Here is a 16104-nt window from a genome sequence, read left to right as displayed (position 1 = left end):
CGCTATTGACAGATGATTAACAGCGTGACAGTGACAGTCAAGCGACACCCACCGCCACACTCTATGGTATGTTTGTCTATGGTAATTCATCTATATTCACTCTGAAATCACTAAAACACTGGTATCCAAAGCCAAATTTTCGTCAGATTAAAAAAAGTTACCGTTCTGTTGTCTGTTAAAGTGAAAATAAATAAAAGCAAACTGAATGAAAGGATTTTAATATACAGAAGTTCATTTAAAGGTATTCAAGAACTAGTGATTATAATATATATTGTATTTAGGTGTGTAGGTACTATTTAAATAAAATGCAATGAGTAATAATATCGTATGTCAGCTTTATATGTACGTTTACTCTCTTGATATCACGTCTACATAGGTTTTTTTTAGAATAATAGCACTTAGTAACTAGATTAGTATGTACTTAATAGGTACATATAACTATCTACATACCAATCTCTTGTTTTGGATAAGGGAAGTGAGTAGTGACCCAACCTATAGAGAAATCACAAGTGCAAATTAAAAATTTATAACACCCCCGACAAGTAAAGGTTACAGTAACTAGAAAAGACTAGAGATATAACTATCTACATACCTTGATTTGAATTAGGCAAGCAAGTGGTCAGGTTTCAAGAGTATCTAGCCACCTATAGTGAAATCATAACTTCATTATTATTTTGTACCTACTTAAATAACTAGTTATATTCAGCCAATTGAAACTTATTAGCTCTTTTCTAGTTACTTGTAACCTTCACTTGTCAGGGCTGTTATAAATTTTTAAATATTTATGCTTAGTAACTTACAAATATGCAGAATCAGGACATTGAGTTTAAGCTGTATGTCAGAATAAAGTGTATCTGTTTGTCTGTCTGCTAGCTTTTTACAGCCCACCTGTTCAACCAATTTTGACGAAAGGTACAAAGTTCTTGTATGGCGGATCTTCTTCGCGGAGATGGACATTGCTGATGTTTTATTACAGAAAATAAAACAGTTCCTATTGGATAAATCCGTGCAAATTAAGTTGTCATTATTATCATTTATTTGGTATGGAGTATTTGGTGTCATACTGGACTACATCAGACTAGGTATCCTGGAAATCAAAGAGTTAGCACTGGATTTTTAAAACTTAAAAGGGCATCATGTAGTTATTAAATATTATAAATAACACTAAGACTACTATCTATCTTAGTAGATAAATAGTAAAATAAGAAGAATATTACCTAATTGTCTAATTAGCAATTTAGAAAATTAAAGATCAATAATTCCTTTTTCAGTGAAACCTGAGCTTGAAAGCCTGTGGATTAGTGCCTAATCCACTTTGCTAGAAGATTGCATTGTGGTGTTCCTGCATTAAGACTACATTCTACAGAATAAGCTCCCATAAGCTGTCAGTGCAGTAACACTCCTGTATAATTTTGTAATAATATAAAAATTTAAAATTAAATAAATTGTTTTTTATAGCTAGAACCAGCAAGAAACTCGACGGTTGCTCATTTCAAAGATTTGATATACTGAATGAGTTATTGGTTAGGTTAGAGAGCTGTGGCAGGCATGCCAGTCTTCATTGTTATTTTTTTATAACCACTTCTTGAATGACCTTCCCCTTTTCTCCTCACCCTATCGAGGGTAAAAGTTTTACCAATATCAATTTTATCAAAATTAAAAAATTCAATAAAATAATCCATCTGGGAAGGAGAGGGATTGACTTACCCTCCTCTCCCTCTTGCCCATCCCACCCCCACTTACGTCCTATCGAGGCGGCATGTTTCAAAATATTGAGCCATACAAATAAACAAAATTTAAGTCTGTATGTTACTGTAGTAATCGTTAAGCTATAAGTAATCAATTTGGTGTGCTAATCTTTGAATTGACAGAACCAATTTAGATGAGACTTTCACAAGCAGTTGGGACTTGGGGTGAGACGCTATCTTTAAACTAGAATGACAGGTTCTAAATCTAGTGCTGTCCTTTTCCGTAGTGCAGGGAGCATTACAAAAGAAATAGCATTGAAACCTGTCGCTTTAATTTAGTTTTGAACATAGATTTCAGGCTATCCAGGCAGGCAAATTCCAGGATACCTTTTAACTATGCAAATGGTTACTTATCTAAACCCTAAGAACTTTTATTTTTAAAATGAAATAAAACAAATTAAAACAATAAAGATTTAATGACTATTACTTAAAGATCTATACCTCACACCTGAAATAATATTAATACCTAGATACTTTTAGATACCTAGGTATTAGGCACCAATAGGTGCATAAGTAGGTACCATACACCTGTATAATTAAATTACATAAGATGTATTTAAGCACCTACATAAACAGTTCTTAATATATGTATAGGTATTCTACAAGATTGATGACCTCGGGTTAGTCTTGAATTGAGTTAGGTAGGTACTTGGGATCAGGGAGGCAGGCATCATAATCTGGTAATAATACTGGTGATCTGCAACCTGAAAAAAAAAATTGATTCAGAAAATATTTAATATAAGCTACATAAAATTACATAGGGAGGTTCATTTAACACAACATTTCACTAACTTATGCTACGCTTATGCCATGTTAGGTAGGTAGGTACTTGCTTGTCTGAGTGGATGCAAGCTGGCGTGGCTCATCATCAATGAATGCAAGGAATGGTAGGTGTTATAGGTACTGTTTGCAATTGTATAAGTATACCTACCTACTTCACCTCTGTGAGGTAATAAGTTTGAAGAACATGTACTGAGTGTTTAGGTACCTACCTAGGTGAATACTTTTAAACAACTACCCAGCTGTGCAACAAGCCAACTCACTATGGCTTTGCACAAGTACCTACCTAGGTAACTATTCTGGTGGAATTTTAATAGATTAATTTTATGATAGGTAGTACCTACTTTCTATAAGTGAATCCAATCATGGCAAAATGTTCCAGGTAAGTAAATGATGGTAAAAACAACTGCAATGAAGAAATTTAAATAGAATAGAACTAAATATTCTGATAAAGAGACAAGTACTAATGAATCTATCACTCAGGAATTGAAAAAACAGAGTAACACCTAAGTACCTACCTGCTTATACTTGGAGTCACACGTATTATGTACCTACTATAAGGCTTAGAATAATATTATGTAGATATAGGTAGGTAGCGTACCTACCTATTGTGCATAGACTTTCTTAACTTAGCCTCAATGGTGAGGGTGATATGGTAGGTACTCTTTGTGGTCGATCTTCTAACATTACAATTATTCTACCATTAGCATTTATCATTTAGCATTATTAAATGCATTCTGCGAGCCGATGGCTATCGCTGCACAAAATGGATCGTTCGAGATGCACTTTTATCATTTCAGTCTACGGACGTCTGTCGTCTAGGTAGGTAGGTACTTCTAAATGTAGGGTTTTTCAAAGAGGTTCACCACACCCAGCCTTGAGGCTTCCTGTGCCCTCATCCAGTCACTTAACGTTACTCTGTAATATCGCCAGTCAATGACACGGTATCCCACACTACACTTAGGTAGGTTCCTGAGGTACGCTGTGCTTGTACCCAATCTCCGCCCAATACGACAGGCATGGATTGTTCATTGCCACTTCAACTTGCTGGTGGTTTGGGCTATGTTAGAACTTTTCTTTGACGGATGCACTATGTACATCACAAATAACGCCGCTGAGTCAAATTTAGTTACACAACCACGACGGTTAGCTTTCACAGTCTGCTTGATCATTATCCTCGCCTCCCGTGGGCAAATTAAGGCCCAGGGACTTATAAAATTTCATCATTTTGTTTATTTATCACTGCTCTCAAGCTTCTCTCACTGAGTATTTTTTGGTGAGTTACAATTCGACCACCGACTCGTAAACTTACGTGAAAATGACGTCATTTACTAGTTTTAGCGTGTCAAATTGGTGTCAAACGATGAACTCGTGGTTCGGATTTGCTGGTATTGATGTGGTATTGGTATTCGTGTCGACGAAAACGGCTGCCATTCTCGATGGTGACGTATTAATGTGGTATTTGGTATGGTAAAATAAAAGATATACTCGCATTTGCTCGATCAACTTTAGTTCGTAATGTTTCCGCCTGTGTCGCTGGCTGTAGATGTATGAAAAAACTCGTTTTCGAGTTTAGTATTTTAAAAACTGTGAAATCTTATACTAGCCATACAGAACAAACAACACAAACGAGACAGTAGTGGGCTCGTTCGTCGAATAAACTAAATTTCATTCGACATTATTAGATTTTGTCGTTGAAACAATTCGGTTTCGATTTTTTAACGGTTTCGCCGTTCACAGGAGTTATGGAGAGTGAAAAGAGCGTGACTAGCTTTATAGCTAAGTAGTAACTAGTAGGTAACAAAAGATAGAAATGAACTATATAATTTTTTGTGAGCGATAAAAATGAACTAAATCACTCACTACGTTTATATATCTATCACGCCACCAAAATAATAATATATCGTACTAGTCTATTCATAGAATCAGTTTTAAGCCGTTTTTTTTTCTTTTTGCGTGAAAATTAGTTCGGATTTGTTTTTGTGGGCTGAAATTTATAATATAATATAAATTTAAAATATAAATATATATAATTATTTCAATACAATAATTAGATTGCTTTGCTTTTTTTCGGCCAACTAAATACACATCCGAAATCATTTTCAAGCAAAACAGCTAAAAACTGTACTGAAATTGAGTCTTAAAGTTCGCCATGATCAAATCGGTACAATAATTGTTAAGTTTCAACAGCTTTCATTGAGTTTTTTGCTTCTTCTATAAACTTTTGCTTCGTGCAATAGTTGGCAAATAAAACGGTATATAAGGTACATAGCTATACCGTTTTATTTGCCAACTTCTCAATTGATATTAACTTACTATTAGATTAGTACTTTTTTTTTAATTAAAAACATTACAATAAAATTTAAAACTAGCCTTATCTAATTACTATACAAATCATGCCCGCGTGGAATGGGGCCATGAATACTGGCTGCTTTTCCGCGCTGGACAGCCAGACTGATCCGTTGCGCAAAAAATGAGCCAGTCCTTCTGTCACCCGATAAGGCTTTTAATCGCGGTGAAATGTCTAAGACTCCATGGCCCAAGGGTCTCCACGGCAAATGGAACAAAAATGTAACTTTCGATAAGAGAGGCATACTTGCGCCGCTTGCCGTGTATAGGTAGATATTGACGTATTGAACCAAAGACAAAATGATACGGTTCTTTCACTCTGAAAGATATGCATCTCTTTCCATTCAGTTTCCCCTCCTTGCCCACCTCTAGTAGCTAGTTATAACGTACGTAGATACTACGAAAGGTCTTTTTGTTCCCATTACAGTGCCAGGAGGCGACGTCATCGCTTTGAACATAGAGTGTAGGCAGTAGGCACGGGGTAGGCGATTTTACACGTTAGAGACTGGAATTTCCGTGACTGGTTTTAAATTGAGTAAAAGTTTACACTTTAGTAATAGGAATATTGGAATAGTTCGTTTAACTTCTAATATGGTTTGAGCACGAGCGGAGTGATGTCGCTTTAGCGGAATGACTAAAAGTTAGTATAAAAAACTTCACGAACCCAACTGTACAAACGAACTGCCATAAAAAAATTAACTCCATTCGAACTTTTCTACAACTCTCTAGTATTTTTTCCTTTAGTACACGTTTATTTTAGCAAGGAAAATATCATTGGAAAATACTGTATAAGTCTGCCTTAGCACATTCAAACCCCTATTTTACCCCCTTAGGGGTTGAATTTCCAAAAATCATTTTTTGTGCATGCCCAGCCCGATCCGTACAATAGGATATGTACAGTCAGTCAGCTTTTTCCTATATTTATTTAGAGAAGAGATTATACTACCTTTTAACCTACATGCCTATTCATATTTGAATGAAATATTATATTTTCCGGGCTATCCTATGAAAATTTTACTCTCATAAAACATAAAAGTGAGCAGGGCTCACGCGCGAGCGATCAAAGCAGTTAATCGCGCGAACAAAGGTCCGGCATCAATGCACCGCGGGTAATGACCTGGGTTTGTTCCACTAAAACATCTAGTTCACGGCTCGAGAGATAGGTTAAGGCTCGTACTACTCCAGTGGAAATATGATGATACTAGCTGATACCCGCGACTTCGTTCGCGTGGATGTAGGTTTTTTGAAATTCCCGTGGGAACTCTTTGATTTTCCGGCATAAAAAGTAGCCTATGTGCTAATCCAGGGTATAATCTATCTCCATTCTAAATTTCAGCCCAATCTGTCCAGTAGTTTTTGCGTGAAGGAGTAACAAACACACACACACACACACACACATACATACAAACTTTCTCCTTTATAATATTAGTGTGATCCATACTAATATTATAAAGTAAAAATTTATAACACCCCCGACAAGTGAAGGTTACAGTAACTAGAAAAGAGCTGATAAATTTCAAACGGCTGAACCGATTTTCTTGGATAGGTCAAAAAAAACTAAATTAAAATCGGTTCATTAGTTTAGGAGCTACGATGCCACAGACAAATACACATGTCAAACTTATAACACCCCTCTTTTTGGGTCGGGGGTTAAAAAGTGTATTTCTTTCCATTACAAGTTAGTCCTAGATTGCAATCTATTATCATAAATGTGGAATAATAATAATATGACCGACAACGGCGGAATTAAAAAATCCAAATTTGGACCTCCAAAGTTGAGCACCCATCCAGTGACTGACTTGGTTCAACGTTGCTTAACAATCACAATCGATTGATATGCCACAACTAGGCCACACGACCCTCAGATCTCCTCCTCAGACAGATCTCAGACTAGACTTATAAATTCCTAATTTAACCCTACCGGGCATTGAACTAAGGCCCCTCACCACTATGCCTAGGAGCCTGAGACGTCGTGAAATCTAAAATTGCTCCCGGAATATCGTATAGAGAAAGAATCACATGAAATAATGATAAAACTCTATCTTTTTATTACGTGCCTAGGTATTTTATCGTCACCTCACTAAACGCCCACAAAAGGCGAAAAGGTAGAGGCTCTTCCCAATACTTACTAAAGCAGAGATATCAGTAATCACCTACGAACACGGTAATAGGAAAACGATGCGCCATAAAATGTTACGCCTTATCGTAACTTGGTTAACTTAATGGGCACCTAAGAAGAGAGATGTGGGTGAAACTCTGATGTATCGATTGTCGCTCTAATTTCGCTTGGAGGATATCGATACTCGAATAAGTGTATCGATTTTTCGACTGCGACGGCAAAAATGACAGAATAAAATTTCTCTAGAGCTTCAATAGCTCAACGGTTAAACGAGTGAGCTGAAATTTGAAAGTCGCCGGTTCGATCCCACCCGTTGCACTGTTGTCGTATTTACTCCTAGCACAAGCTTTGCTTAGTGGGAGGGGAAAAGGGAATATTGATAAACTTGCCTAATATTCTTTAAAAAAAATTACTTGATTGTTTTGAACACGTAAAATAGGAAAAATTCTAAAAAGTTGTAAAATAAAAATGATTGCCTTTCTTAAAAATATTTAGTGAAGTTTTAAACTAATATATTATATTTAGTGACAGCGCTTCATCGTTAAAGCAAAGGGATATTAATTAATAAAACTCCGAAAAGAGAGGTGCATGCCCGGGATCGAACCTTCGACCTATCGAATGTCCCGGCTGTTACTGATAAAACAAGTGTAAATTAAAAATTTATAACACGGCCCCGACAAGTGAAGGTTACAGTAACTAGAAAAGAGCTGATAACTTTCAAACGGCTGAACCGATTTTCTTCGATTATAGCTAAAAAACACTCTCGATCAAACCACCTTTCAAACAAAAAAAACTAAATTAAAATCGGTTCATTAGTTTAGGAGCTAGGATGCCACAGACAGATACACAAGGTACACACGTCAAACTTATAACACCCCTCTTTTTGGGTGGGGGGTTAAAAATAACGAAATTCAGGAACAAAACACCTAACAAAAACGTCTTTATAAACTTGGTTAAGATAACGGGTACCTAAGAAGAGAGATGTGGGTGGGACGCTGATGTATCGATTGTCAATGTAATTTCTTTAAAAGGATATGGAGTAGGTTTATTGTTACCTCCACAATCTCGGATAGAATTACGAGCAGAGGTACATTTTAACGAGCGAGATTGTTACTTCTAGACAAATTAAATTAAAACACAGCATCCTTTCACACTTAACAAGTGTAAACTAATTTATAACATCCCCGACAAGTGAAGGTTACAGTAACGAGAAAAGAGCTGATAATTTTCAAACGGCTGAACCGATTTTCTTGGATCATAGCTAAGAACACTCTCGATCAAGCCACCTTTCAAAGAAAAAAAAATTAAAATCGGTTCATTAGTTTAAGAGCTACGATGCCACAGACAGATACACAGATACACACGTCAAACTTATAGCACCCCTCTTTTTGGGTCGGGGGTTAAAAATAAAAATGGTATGACCAATATTTCGATAATGTTAAATATAATATTTAAAATAGCGAATATTTTCGTAATATTAAATCAATCCGTAAATAAGGAGACCCGTAGAAGAAGCAAAGAAACCGACATAACTGAAGTAGTTACCAACCTACCGGCATGTGATGCCGTATATATAGCAAAAACCTTATAGAAACGAAAGGGGTATGGGTTTAATAAAAACTGCCATACCTATTCCAGGTTAGCCCGCTTCCATCTTAGACTGCATCATCACTTGCCACCAGGTGAGATTGAAGTCAATGGCTAACTGAATTTAAAAAATGTAATAACTAGAGGCTGCCCGCGACTTCGTCCGCGTGGATTTAGGTTTTTACAGATCCCGTGGGAACTGGTTGATTTTCCGGGATAAAAAGTAGCCTTTGTCCGTCCCCGGGATATAAGCTAACCCTGAACTAAATCTCGTCAGAATCGGTTAAACTGTTGGGCCGTGAAAAGGTAGCAGACAGACAGACAGATACACTTTCGCATTTATAATATTAGTATAGATATGGATTTATACTTACTCTGTGCTATTATCATATCACGTACTTCATAATATTACTACCGTTATCCTACATTCATACATATTTCTACATAATATTCAATTCTAGAAAGCTTTCACGGTAACCTTTCAAAGCTTTCAAAGCAAAGTGATATAATTTTTTTCTCTAAATAACTCGATCCAAGTTTCTAGGTATCTAACCCAGATAACCTACATCTCGATTCAATGAGCTTACCGCTTAACAGGGCTCTCTCCGTCACTCGCTTCATACTATCGTAGTTCCAATTTCATTTGAATATTAAGCGACCAAAGTCCATGAAATTTTGCAGACATATTCTAGAAACTAATATTTGTGTCTGTGGTGTTTTAGATTTTTCTAAAAATATGTAGTTTTAAAATTACAGGGGCTCAAAGATTTGTATGTAAATTTTTAAGACCGCGTGACTTTGAAATTGAATATTTTAACAGAAATCTGGAAAACCACAAACATAGATATTAGTTTCTAGAATATGTCTGCAAAATTTCATGGACTTTGGTTGCTTAATATTCAAATGAAATTGGAACTACGTTTGTATGAAGCGAGTGACGGAGAGACCCGTCTTAAAGTATATCTTACCCACCATTATTCAATTTTGACGCCTAGATGATTCAATTTGGACATTATCACTGAGCTACTTCTACAAAGCTTTTAAAACTGCTCTTTGTCTGAGCAGGTTCATCATGCTTTTGTTGCAAAAATAAATAGAGATTCTGTAGCAGGTTTTTAGGGGTCCATACCTCAGAACGAAAAATGGAACCCTATTATAGGATCACTTTGTTGTCTGTCTGTCTGTCCGCCCGTCCGTCGTGTCTGTCAAGAAAACCTATAGGGTACTTCCCGTTGACCTAGAATCATGAAATTTGGCAGATAGGTAGGTATTATAGTACAAGTAAAGGAATAAATCCGAAAACCATGAATTTGTGGTTAAATCATCAAAAAAAAATTAAATGTGTTTAAATTTTCAAAGTTAGATAACTATACCAAATGGGGTATCATATGAAAAGGCTTTACCTGTACATTTTAAAACAGATTTTTATTTATTTTTATGCGTTATAGTTTTCGATTTATCGTGCAAAATGTCAAATAATACCCGAGTGCGGAACCCTCGGTGCGCGAGTCCAACTCGCACTTGGCCGGTTTTTTTATGTCAAGTAAGGTCTGTACTTGATGACAATCATACTTGATGGAAAACAATGATGGGGTCTTGGTTGGAGTGCGCTTACCTAGAAGATCCCTATTCACTTTTTTTCTAGGCTAGTTTGCATAAAGCCTGTAGCAATCCTAACTTTGTTAATTATGGTTATTGGATACTACCGATTTTGTAAAAAAAACAGTCTTGAAGATTCTCATTATAATAATTAATAATTATATATTATTGTGTGCAGTTTTTAAGTAAACTTTAAGTTTTTTTTTTTTTTTTTTTTTTTTTTTTCCATAAAGCTCCATTATATAATGGTAGCTTTATTCCTACTACGATCTAGCCTATGGGCTAATAAGTAATTTTATTCTAGCTTAAACTTCTACTTATGAATAATTTCTAAGTCTAATTTCAGTCCAATAACTGTCCTTAGTTTATTCTAATATGCTTACAGTCCACTATGTTATTGTGACCTAGATAAAAATAAAGTAGCACAAACACTATTACACAATCACTGCATTTATGCACTTTTTAACACTAGTTCGAACGGCTTGGTTCGTTTGAGTCTTCTTTTTATGTCCAAGTTATCTAGAAGCTTCACAGCCTCGAAATTAACATGATGGTGAAGTCGATGTTGGTGAGCCTCTGCGAACTTTTGGATTACTTTGTATACGAACTCTATCTTAAGGTCCCTGTGGAGATCGTGATTTCTTACATACCAGGGTGCATTTGTTATTTCCCTGAGTACTTTGTTCTGGAATCTTTGTATTACTTGTACATTGGTCGATTTAGTACACCCCCAGAGTTGTATACCATACGTCCATACAGGCATCAGAATTTGCTTGTATAGCATAAGTTTATTATCTATTGAGAGTGTTGAGTGCCTTCCAAGCAGCCAATACATTTTTTTATAACGTAGTTCCAGCTCCTCGCGTTTCTTTTTAACATGAGCTTTCCATCGAAGCTTTGCGTCTAGCGTCATACCTAAGTACTTTGCTGTATTTACATATGGAATAAGTTGCCGATTAAGATAAATCGGGTGATATTTCGGTCGCTTATTCGTAAAATCTATATGCATTGATTTCGATTCGTTAAGCTTAATTCGCCACTTTATAGTCCATTCGTTAACTTTATTTATGGCAACTTGAACTTTTTCCACTGCTTCTTCGTGACTTTCACCAGTTCCTATAATCGCAGTGTCATCAGCGAATGTTGCAATGGTATTATTTTCTAGTGCTGGAATATCACAGGTGTATAATAAGTACAGGACCGGACCTAAGACACTTCCTTGTGGTACCCCAGCTTTAATTTCCTTGAGTTCAGAATACGCATCTTCTTGACGAACTCTAAACCATCTGTTTGTACTGTATGATTCAAGGATATCTGCGAATGACTTTGGTAGCATATTTCTGAGTTTATAGATAAGCCCTTCGTGCCACACTTTATCAAAAGCTTGCGCTACGTCTAAGAAAACTGTAGAACACACTTTCTTATTTTCTAATGATTTCTCTATTATATCAGTAATTCTGTGGACTTGATCTATCGTTGAGTGTTTTTCTCGGAATCCAAACTGATGATCTGGTATTAATTTTCTATCTTCTAGTACGGGTTTTAGTCTCTTAAGTAACAATTTTTCAAACAACTTTGAAATAACTGGTAGTAAAGAGATTGGTCTATATGATGTTGTTTCATGGGGTGGTTTCCCCGGTTTGGCAATCATAATGACTTCAGCAACTTTCCATAACTCAGGTACATGTCTCAGTCTGAATGATGCATTTATGAGATTGGTAAGTTTCACTAAAGCTTTCCGAGGAAGGTTTTTTAGAATTTCTCCAGTAATGAGATCGTATCCTGGAGATTTTTTTATGCTTAAATTGAACTTTATTTCTTCAGATACTTCTTTTGGTGTCACAAGTCTGATATTTTGCAGATCATCTAGTCTTTCTTCAATTTCACTAAGATCAAGTGGATGGCCCTCATTTGGTTGGAATATATTTTCCAGATGCTGAGCGAATCTATTAGCTTTTTGAATGTTATTGATAGCCCATTTTCCATTTGAATCTTTAAGTGGTGGTATATGTGTGATGGGTCTTTTTAGATTTCCCGTTACTTTCCAAAGAGAATAGTCAGTTTCTCGATCATTGGTCAAGCTTCGTAGGTAAGTAAACTTTAAGTAAAAATAATGTAGGTACTCAAAAAATAGAAGTTTTCTTCTATGCCACCGCTATACTACTTTTTTAACTACGTGGTGCTTTAAGGACGTATTTGCACACTTGTATAGATTTTCGGTACGCTTTGTGGCTAAAATATACTAAGTAAATTGGAACTACAGATTGCTAAAAATAGATTGGTCCTTTATCTCCAGAGATCGAGTAATTTTTTGATAAAATCATTAATTTTGATACTATAAGAACGATTTTCCTTCACCTCTTCCACGCAGAATTAACGATTTAGGGTCAAGTTTAGGTACATTTTTCTCAGTTTACGTACGGATTTTATTCTTCTAATAAATATTTTCCGTTAGCACATAATGTGCACCTCAAAATATAGCATTATTATATTAATAATAGTATAAAAATAAATAAAAACATCGTGTATAAATTTTTCACGTATTTTGCTTCAACCGCAAACCTTAATACAGTGCACTAAGGGTTATTTTGATATTGGGCAGGCAATGGTATGATTTCAAAATTATATCAGTCAGCGGCCAGCCGCCTTCGTGGGTGGTCTCTGCGTCGGTTGCTACAATTTTTTGATGTGGAAAAGATCGCTGTACGAACACAAAATAGTTCGACAAAACCCTAACTGATATTTATAGGTACTTATTCCGTGATTGTGCTGATATTTTGGCAAGGTAAGATAATAATGATAATATTATGTACCTATTATCACATTTTATCGTTAGCTGGATTTTTTTCTTGAGCATGATAGTGATCTGATAGTGAACTTCGAAGGCTGCGACAGGAACTTGAAGACTAGAAGAACTAGATGTGTCCAGTTTGGGCTCGTTTTCTTAGTCATGACGAGATCTTACCTCCGGATTTGTGGAGTGACCTGATGGTATACCTCGAAAGTCACTATTGGAACTCGGAGACGAATAGAGCTAGGTGTTTCGAGTTGGGGCTCATTTTCTTAGTCATGATGAGATCTTACCTCCGGATTTGTGGAGTGACCTGATGGTATACCTCGAAAGTCACTATTGGAACTCGGAGACGAATAGAGCTAGGTGTTTCGAGTTTGGGCTCATTTTCTTAGTCATGACGAGATCTTACCTCCGGATTTGTGGAGTGACCTGATGGTATACCTCGAAAGTCACTATTGGAACTCGGAGACGAATAGAGCTAGGTGTTTCGAGTTTGGGCTCATTTTCTTAGTCATGATGAGATCTTACCTCCGGATTTGTGGAGTGACCTGATGGTATACCTCGAAAGTCACTATTGGAACTCGGAGACGAATAGAGCTAGGTGTTTCGAGTTTGGGCTCATTTTCTTAGTCATGATGAGATCTTACCTCCGGATTTGTGGAGTGACCTGATGGTATACCTCGGAAGTCACTATTGGAACTCGGAGACGAATAGAGCTAGGTGTTTCGAGTTTGGGCTCATTTTCTTAGACATGATGAGATCTTACCTCCGGATTTGTGGAGTGACCTGATGGTATACCTCGGAAGTCACTATTGGAACTCGGAGACGAATAGAGCTAGGTGTTTCGAGTTTGGGCTCATTTTCTTAGTCATGATGAGATCTTACCTCCGGATTTGTGGAGTGACCTGATGGTATACCTCGAAAGTCACTATTGGAACTCGGAGACGAATAGAGCTAGGTGTTTCGAGTTTGGGCTCATTTTCTTAGTAATGATGAGATCTTACCTCCGGATTTGTGGAGTGACCTGATGGTATACCTCGGAAGTCACTATTGGAACTCGGAGACGAATAGAGCTAGGTGTTTCGAGTTTGGGCTCATTTTCTTAGCCATGATGAGATCTTACCTCCGGATTTGTGGAGTGACCTGATGGTATACCTCGGAAGTCACTATTGGAACTCGGAGACGAATAGAGCTAGGTGTTTCGAGTTTGGGCTCATTTTCTTAGTAATGATGAGATCTTACCTCCGGATTTGTGGAGTGACCTGATGGTATACCTCGGAAGTCACTATTGGAACTCGGAGACGAATAGAGCTAGGTGTTTCGAGTTTGGGCTCATTTTCTTAGTAATGATGAGATCTTACCTCCGGATTTGTGGAATGATCTGATGGTATACCTCGGAAGTCACTATTGGAACTCGGAGACGAATAGAGCTAGGTGTTTCGAGTTTGGGCTCATTTTCTTAGTCATGATGAGATCTTACCTCCGGATTTGTGGAGTGACCTGATGGTATACCTCGGAAGTCACTATTGGAACTCGGAGACGAATAGAGCTAGGTGTTTCGAGTTTGGGCTCATTTTCTTAGTCATGATGAGATCTTACCTCCAGATTTGTGGAGTGACCTGATGGTATACCTCGGAAGTCACTATTGGAACTCGGAGACGAATAGAGCTAGGTGTTTCGAGTTTGGGCTCATTTTCTTAGTCATGATAAGATCTTACCTCCGGATTTGTGGAGTGACCTGATGGTATACCTCGGAAGTCACTATTGGAACTCGGAGACGAATAGAGCTAGGTGTTTCGAGTTTGGGCTCATTTTCTTAGTCATGATAAGATCTTACCTCCGGATTTGTGGAGTGACCTGATGGTATACCTCGGAAGTCACTATTGGAACTCGGAGACGAATAGAGCTAGCTGTTTCGAGTTCGGGCTCATTTTGTTAGTCATGATGAGATATTACCTCCGGATTTGTGGAGTGACCTGATGGTACACCTCGGAAGTCACTATTGGAACTCGGAGACGAATAGAGCTAGGTGTTTCGAGTTTGGGCTCATTTTCTTAGTCATGATGAGATCTTACCTCCGGATTTGTGGAGTGACCTGATGGTATACCTCGGAAGTCACTATTGGAACTCGGAGACGAATAGAGCTAGCTGTTTCGAGTTCGGGCTCATTTTCTTAGTCATGATGAGATCTTACCTCCATATTTGTGGAATGACCTGATGGTATACCTCGGAAGTCACTATTGGAACTCGGAGACGAATAGAGCTAGATGTTTCGAGTTTGGGCTCATTTTCTTAGTCATGATGAGATCTTACCTCCGGATTAGTGGAGTGACCTGATAGTATACCTCGGAAGCCACTATTGGAACTCGGAGACGAATAGAGCTAGCTGTTTCGAGTTCGGGCTCATTTTCTTAGTCATGATGAGATCTTACCTCCGGATTTGTGGAGTGACCTGATGGTATACCTCGGAAGTCACTATTGGAACTCGGAGACGAATAGAGCTAGGTGTTTCGAGTTTGGGCTCATTTTCTTAGTCATGATGAGATCTTACCTCCGGATTTGTGGAGTGACCTGATGGTATACCTCGGAAGTCACTTTTGGAACTCGGAGACGAATAGAGCTAGGTGTTTCGAGTTTGGGCTCGTTTTCTTAGTCATGATGAGATCTTACCTCCGGATTTGTGAAGTGACCTGATGGTATACCTCGGAAGTCACTATTGGAACTCGGAGACGAATAGAGCTAGCTGTTTCGAGTTCGGGCTCATTTTCTTAGTCATGATGAGATCTTACCTCCAGATTTGTGGAGTGACCTGATGGTATACCTCGGAAGTCACTATTGGAACTCGGAGACGAATAGAGCTAGGTGTTTCGAGTTTGGGCTCATTTTCTTAGTCATGATGAGATCTTACCTCCAGATTTGTGGAGTGACCTGATAGTTTACCTCGGAAGCCACTATTGGAACTCGGAGACGAATAGAGCTAGGTTTTTCGAGTTTGAGCTCATTTTCTTAGTCATGATGAGATCTTACCTCCGGATTTGTGGAGTGACCTGATGGTATACCTCGGAAGTCACTATTGGAACTCGGAGACGAATAGAGCTAGGTGTTTCGAGTTTGGGCTCATTTTCTTA

The 16104-nt window shown here is 37.5% G+C and overlaps 1 protein-coding gene and 1 long non-coding RNA gene across 3 annotated transcripts in view; both read left to right on the top strand.

The window, feature by feature from the left end:
- Nucleotides 1–16104, top strand: part of LOC123875801 (hemicentin-2-like) — a 357222-nt gene that overhangs the window by 288743 nt on the left and 52375 nt on the right. The window lies entirely within an intron of this gene.
- Nucleotides 181–1796, top strand: LOC123875802. Its single transcript, XR_006798221.1, has 2 exons — nt 181–241; nt 874–1796. It is a non-coding gene; the product is annotated as an uncharacterized LOC123875802 (long non-coding RNA).

This window comes from Maniola jurtina, chromosome 20 (genome assembly GCF_905333055.1).
Source record: "Maniola jurtina chromosome 20, ilManJurt1.1, whole genome shotgun sequence".
Taxonomy (NCBI): Eukaryota; Metazoa; Arthropoda; class Insecta; order Lepidoptera; family Nymphalidae; genus Maniola; species Maniola jurtina.
The sequence above is the reverse complement of the archived record's forward strand: the minus strand, read 5'-3'. Positions and strand labels throughout refer to the sequence as shown.